This window comes from Oryx dammah, unplaced genomic scaffold (genome assembly GCF_014754425.2).
Source record: "Oryx dammah isolate SB20612 unplaced genomic scaffold, SCBI_Odam_1.1 HiC_scaffold_22, whole genome shotgun sequence".
NCBI classification, from domain to species: domain Eukaryota; kingdom Metazoa; phylum Chordata; class Mammalia; order Artiodactyla; family Bovidae; genus Oryx; species Oryx dammah.
This window is the reverse complement of record NW_024070206.1, coordinates 1,813,467-1,820,977: the sequence shown is the minus strand read 5'-3', so window position 1 is coordinate 1,820,977 and position 7,511 is coordinate 1,813,467.

The window sequence follows — 7,511 nt, the reverse complement described above, 5'->3', positions numbered from 1 at the left end:
GAACACACGGAAAGTTCCATCTTCACTCAAGCCTGTAGCCTGTCCTAGAACAAAGGAGCAAAGGTTCCTTAAACATAAACACAGCTGACTCTCTGGTGGGAAAGACAGTCTCTCTTTCATAGTTGCAAAACCAGAACCGGGGTGGGGTGGGGGGGGGTGGGGGCTGGGCCCAGGAATCTGTATTTTTACAAGGCTCCCTGGGAGAGCTGATGGTCTCAATTAAAGTGATGGCAAATAAAAAGCCAAAATAAGGTCGTTTGTGTTCTCTTTTGTTTGATGATGATGTGGATATCAACAATAAAGAATGTGATATTCATCTTTATTTGTTGACTTATTTCTTAGAACAGCAGGAAGATGCTGAGATAGGAGATTCTGCTCAACCAGGGAGCTTCAAATGATCACAAAGGACCTGTTGTTTCACAGTCGAGGAGTCCCCAAGTGTCAACGGTGACATGTCCAACAAAAATATGTTCTACGGCTGTGCCTTCCCTTTACATCCTCTGATGCATAGAAAACCCTTTTACCAAAGCCATGTTATAGGGCAGAAGATATATTTGTTTTTAAATTGGGATGTTGGGGATGGGTTTCTGGGTAAAACAGAAGGCTGCAAATAGAAGGCAAGCTCCCAGGAAACGTATGACCTGGAGAGTAAGCTATGGGAACACCTTAGACCTCTACACAAACTTGCCCTCAGATTTAGGGAGAGTCTGCTTCTAGGACAAAGAAGCCATGCCTCTTCTGTGTGCGAGGTCAGCATTAGCGCCTGTCTCCATCTCCTGGTGCTGCGCATATAACAATGTCACAAACCAGGCGACTTTCTGTAAAACACAGAAATGTGTTTCACGTGGCTCTGGAGGCTGGCAATCCGAGACCACGGTGCCAGCATGGCTGGGTGACAGCCCTCTTGTAGGTCACAAACTTCGTGTACCCCACAGGGTAGAAAGGGAGAACAAGCTCTCTGCGTCTCTTGTATAAGGGCACTGGGTCTTCCCTGATGGGCCTGTGGCTAAGACGCCACACTCCCAATGCAGGGGACCCAGGTTCGATCCCCAGTCAGGGAACTGGAGCTCACATGCCACAACTAAGGGTCAAACGCTGAAACTAAATATCCTGCGTGCCTCGACAAAGGTCAGAGATGCTGTGTGCAGCGACAGCCCCGCAGCAGCCAGATAATAGATATTTCAGAAAAGATTCACCCTATACAAGGGCACGGATCCCGTTCTTGGGGGCTCCGCCACGCAATCAGCTCCCAAAGGTGAGGCTCCTAAGGCCATCACCTTCCTGGGTTAGGATCGCAGTATGAATTCCGGGGGAAGATAAACATCCAGACTGTAGTACCCATCGTACGACAGCCACCAGGTCCTGCTGATTCTGCTCTCTTCTGGGTCCCGCCCATACTTTTTTCCTCCTTTTCCATTTTCATTGCTGCCACTGCCTCCTAGCCTGCTTGTCCTCGATGACCTGAACCAGTGGCTGCTCACCATCATGGTTACCACGTTTATCACTCCGCAGGCTTCGTGGTGGGGGGAAGTGAGGGCCATGAGCGTCCTCTCCCTCTGCCTCTGAGCCTGTCACAGAAAATGCAAGTCTCGAGCCGAATCCTGACACCCAGAGACGCTCATCAGCCAGCAGGAACAGGCATCAGACCGCCTGGTTTGTAAGCTCTCAAAGCCCCGGCTCTCTGTCCTTTCACTCGAGAAAGCAGATGTGACAAGACGCTAGCGGCAAGATTCAGTTAATTGGTCAGATGACAGACTTCTCTTTAAGCGATAGACTCAGGACCTAGTGGAATTCTAAGACCTGGAGGCTGTTCCAAAGGACACGAGTTGCTTATGCTCTCCTCATGTGAAGGCAAGGATTCTGAACAACTTGTCTACCAATCCAACAAGCACGACTCACTCCACCAACAAAAAAATAAAATCTGATACCCAGTATACTAATTAGTACACCTTCTGATGTTCGCTGGAAATAAATATAACCAACGTATTAATGTCAACCTCTGGAATATAATAGTGTGTTTATGTGCTCAGTCAATTCACTTGTGTTCAACTCTTTGCAACCATATGGACTGTAGCCCATCAGGTTCCTCTGTCCATGGGATTCTCCAGGCAAGAACACTGGAGTGGGTTGCCGTGCCCTCCTCCAGGGGATCTTCCCCGCGCAGGGATTGAACCTGGGTCTCTTTTTGTAGCCTGTACTGGCAGGCAGATTCTTTACCACTAGAACCCAGCCAGGAACCCCTGGAATATAATAGAACTACCCTTAAACAATCCAAGAACACTAGAAAACTTCAAATGTTAAATAACTAAACTCAAAAACACATGGTCATCACCTGGTTTAAACAGAGTTCTTTTAAAAAATATACAGATAATATATCAAAACCTTCCCTTCTTTTTACCTTTCCTCACTTCTTTTTACCCAATTGTCCCTCCTTCTTTGAACATAGTCCACAAGTATTCGCCCCTTTTGCCTCTTCCTCAGACCTGAGATAAGCCCTGACTATCTGTAACGATCATTTATCCCTTAAACTATGCGATATTGCCTCTCATTTACCCAGCAAATGCTTAAACCCCTAACATGACCAAAAGCCATGCAGGCTAGGAGCGGGAGGGTTAAGTAACACAGCACCCTGACTTCAGGGAGCTCTCAATCTGGCCAAGAGACAGGTACTGGAGCTGACCATAAAAATAAAGGCAGTGAATCCAAGGACGAAGCGTTCGCAGGTTACAACGAAAGCACAAAGAGACATTTATGAGTGGGAAATGTCCGTGGAAGCTTCCTCCCAGGGAGTGTCATACTGCCTGAGCCTTAGAGAAAGAGTGGAGGGTTATTTTGTGTGTTCCAGGCAGAGAAGACCAAAAAAAAAAAAAAAAAAAGAGTCCTATAGTAATAGTTAAACTCTATTAAACTTCTGCTGTGTTCCTGGTACCCTTCTAGATATACCACCTCCATTGTTTATTTACTCTTCATTCTCAGAGATGGACACTATGTTATCTCCATTGCACAGATGAAAAACTCAGGCTTAGACTAAATCACTTACCTGACTCAGGTCATACAGCAGGGTGTGGTAAGGCTGGGATTGGAACCTGGGGCTTTCTGACTCCTAAGACATGAGCTTATTCTCCATTCAGGAAATGCATGCGTGCTCAATCATGTCTGACTCTTTGTGACCCACCATGGACTATAGCCAGCCAGGCTCCTCTGTGGAATTTTCCAAGCAAGTATAGTGGAGTGGGCTGCCATTTCCTCCTTCAAAGGATCTTCTCAACCCAGGAATCAAACCCGCATCTCCTGAACTGGCAGACAGATTCTTTACTACTGAGCCACCAGGCCTTCCCTCCACTCAGGAAATACATGAAGGCAATGAGTGGACTCAAAACTGAAGCTCCAGACATCGTGGAACGGCGAGGCTGGCCGGGTGAGTCAGCCGCAAGCTGCTTCCTTTTCTCACCTCGAGTTAAGAACCTGAGTCCCTCCCAGTTTTCTGTTTCTACCAGAGTTACACACACATTAGGAGCTCAAAGAAGTGACTGGGTTTGGAAGGAAAGAATTTCTGGAATAGCTTGCTGCACCAAACCCTGCCTGGGTAGCGATTCGCCCCTTCTTCATAAAATGAGCTGGTTTCCCTTTACAAATAGAGCTTCTAACATGCCCAGCATCAATGGATACTTGTGTGTCTTCCAGGAGGCATGCTCTGTTACGAGCAGGAAGATTCTGCAGGGAATACAGCAAACAGGACCCCTTCTGTCTGGGGGTTTGAAACAACCGTCTCCTAATTGGACTTCTCTGGTTCCTGAAAAATGCCCAAGAAATACCAACCAGCAGTCAGACGCGGGCACACGGGGGCTGGCGGCGAGGTTCCAGCACCAGGAGCCGCTGCTCAGGCCGCCTGAGCTCCCAGGCCTGCAGCCTCCATCATCGCAGCTGGCCCCCACCCCACGGGGCCCAGACAGTCACCGGTGTGGCGACCAGGGCTTGTCCGGGGCACATCCTCTGACTCTCTAAGGCGGCCCCTGTGATTCCACACTGGCATCCAGATGCTTCGGCCTAAGAGCCTTGGGGGATGCAGTGGGGTTTGTTCCCTGAGAAGAATGCCCCTTTATTCAAACTCCACTCTGCAGGAATGCCTGCAGCGCCAAAACCCAAACAAACAAGATTCAAAACAGAACACACGGCTGTGAAGTCTAATTGTCAGATTATATTGTCTTTCTTTTTTTAAAAAAAAATCATTATATATTTGGCTGCGTTGGGTTCTAGTTGCAACATGCGAGACCTTCACTGTGTCATGGGAGGTTTTTTGTTGCGGAACGTGCGGCATGCAGGATCTTAGTTCCCTGACCAGGAATCGAACTCGTGTCTGTGGATTTACAAGGGGGGATTCTTAACCAGTGGACCACCAGGGAAGTCCCTCTATTGTCTTTCTTACTCCAAACCCCAGATGTGCCACCTGTGGAGATGGGAAACCTCCCCCAGGTTGTGTGTGGATGAAGGTGGGTTTGGGGAAGCCTGGAGCCTGGGTGTCCTCTCTTTTCCCAGCAGAGTGGTGGAGAAACATGAGCAGAGGCTGCGAACGAAGAGCTCAGATGCAGGAGGGGCAGAGGCAGGCCGCTTACAGACGGCGGAGGCAGGATCTCAGCTTCCCCGGTGGCTCAGAGGCAGAGAGTCTGCCTGCAGTAAAGGAGAATCCTCCCACAGGAGACGTGGGTTCGATCCCTGGGTCAGGAAGATCCCTTGGAGGAGGGCATGGCAACCCATTCCAGTATCCTTGCCTGGAGGGTCCCAAGGACAGAGGAGCCTGGTGGGCAGCAGTCCATGGTTTTGCAGAATCAAACATGACTGAAGTGATTGAGCACGCAAGCACGCACACACGCAGTAGGATCATACTGACCCGGAGTGCTGGTTTCTGGAGGAGGCGGCCCATCTCCCCACTCACCGGGGGCTCAGCCCCCAGGTCAGGCTACCCTCTGAGCCTCCTCCGCTCCCCAGGCCTACATCCCACCTCCCACCATCCCCATGGGGCCCACTCCAGCGCCTCCCGTGGTGGAGCCAGCTGCTCCTGCCAGGGTCTCCCTCCCGGCGTCCTGGGACAGCGGGTGGTGTTCCTGCCATGCCAGCGTCTGCCTGGGCCCCCAGTCAGCCCTGGCCTCTCTGTGGGGCCCCAGGGCGGGGGGGGGGACTCGATCCCGAGCCCTGTCTGGACCAGACTGAGTGCAAGGTGCATCCCTGGACTTGGAGCCGCCCAGAGTGTCTGCGACACCCTCTCTCGGGGACCCCCCCTCCTCCTCCGGCCTGGGGGTCTGCGGCCAGCATGGCCTTAACCCTTGGGGCTGCAAACTTCCTGTGAAAGGTTGAGTGGTCAACATTTGGGGGCTTTTTGGTCTCAAATGATCTCTGTCTCACATTCCTGGTTTGTTTCTTTGGAGGGGGCTTCTGCTTTTTTAATCCTTTAAATCTTGTGTGTGTGTGTGTGTGTATCGGTCCCTCAGTAATGTCCAACACTTTGCGACCCCATGGACTATAGCTTGCCGTGGACTTCTCCAGACAAGAATACTGGAGTGGGTAGCCATTCCCTTCTCCAGAGGATCTTCCTGACCCAGAGATCGAACTCGGGTCTCCTGCATTGCAGGCAGATTCCTTACTGGCTGAGCCTCTGGGGAAGCCCCCTTTAAATCTTATCAGGCCCACGAACCAGATTTGGCCAGTGGTTGGCCAACACCTTTGCAAGATTGCCCTGGCCTTTGTCAAGTCCAGGGCAAGCAGGAGGACTACCTCCCTGGGAGCTGTCCTGACATCCAGACAAGCTCCTCCCAGGTGGCGGCCCTACCTGGGTCATGAGGATGTCATAATCCAACAAGCAAACATCTGCGATCATAATTAACCAAGAGGGAGCAGGATTTTAATAGAATTCCTTATCACAGTAGACAAGATTGGCAATTCAAAAAATCAGAGTCTTCAATAATAACCACCACTTTAATCTTGGTTTCCAATCACTGCGGACCTACTAAGTGTCGTGTCCTATGTGCTGTGACTCACATGTGCTTTCTGCTTTGATTGCTGCAGCTGCTGGGGTCCCTGTGTCATTTGGGATTGAAGTTAAATTGGCGTAATGCCTCGATCTTAAATTCTGTGGAAAGGTCAAGACTCTGGCAAGTCCTCAGGCAAGTCCAGCGACTCCTTAAGGCTCTTCGGGCTGTTTCTCCCTCTGCCCCCTTGCAGAGCGATCCTCTTGCCCTAAGACCTGGGACTCAGCTCTTTTCCGTGATTTTCTTCCAAATACATTCATGCGGTAGTTTTTTATTGAAGCTGATTTCACTAAAGGTTTGAGACAGTGAAAAGACCCGCCTTGAAGCAGCACAGTCTCAAAATTACTTGTATCCATAAAACCAAGCATGAGCTTTCCTCGTGGCTCAGATTGTAAAGAATCTGCCTGCAATGCAGGACACCTGAGTTCAGTCCCTGGGTGGGGAAGATCCCCTGGAGAAGGGAATGGCAACCCACTCCAGTATTCTTGCCTGGAGAATTCCATGGACAGAGGAGCCTAGAGGTCTACAGTCCATGGGGTCACAAAGAATCAGACACAAATGAGTGACTAACACTTTCGTTTTCATAAAACTAAGCTTGAGACTCCTCGTTTTCCAAGCCTTTTGGCCATTCCATCAAACATCAGGGATTTCCACTGGTCACATTTCTCCCAGCATCCCTCCCTCCCTCACAAAATGCTCTATGCTTCACTATGATTCCCCTGGTAAAGTGAAAGTGAAAGTTGCTCAGTCATGTCTGACTCTTTGCGACCCCGTGGACTGCAACATGCCAGGCTTCCCTGTCCTTCACCAACTCCCAGAGATTACGCAGACTCATGTCCATTGAGTCGGTGATGCCATCCAACCATCTCATCCTCTGTCATCCCCTTCTTCTGCCTTCAACTTTTCCCAGCATCAGGGTCTTTTCCAATGAGTCTGCTCTTTGCATCAGGTGGCCAAGGTATTAGAGTTTCTGCTTTAGCATCAGTCCTTCCAATGAACACCCAGGACTGATCTTCTTTAGGATAGACTGGTTGGATCTCCTTGCAGTCCAAGGGACTCTCAAGGGTCTTCTCCAACACCACAGTTCAAAAGCATCAATTCTTTGGCACTCAGCTTTCTATATAGTCCGACTCTCACATCCATACATGACTGCTGGAAAAACCATAGCCTTGACAAGACAGACCTTTGTCGGCAAAGTAATGTCTGCTTTTTAATGTCCCTGGTAGGGGAAACCTAATTCTCCAGGTTTTCATACAGTCACATGACTCTGGATTTTTCTACTTCACTTCCACCCTTTAGAGCAGCTGCTTGGCTGTCCTCTGGCCATGGTGGGACACAGTTATTTATTGATGCTGAAATGTCTCCAGCAGGGGCTAAGGTCCACTCACCTTTTCCTCAGTCAGAAGGTGCCCTCAGTACATACAACTTTGGGAAGCAGACCTTTCAGTCTCCTGAGGAAGTTCTTGTATGAACTGAAACTGAATACAA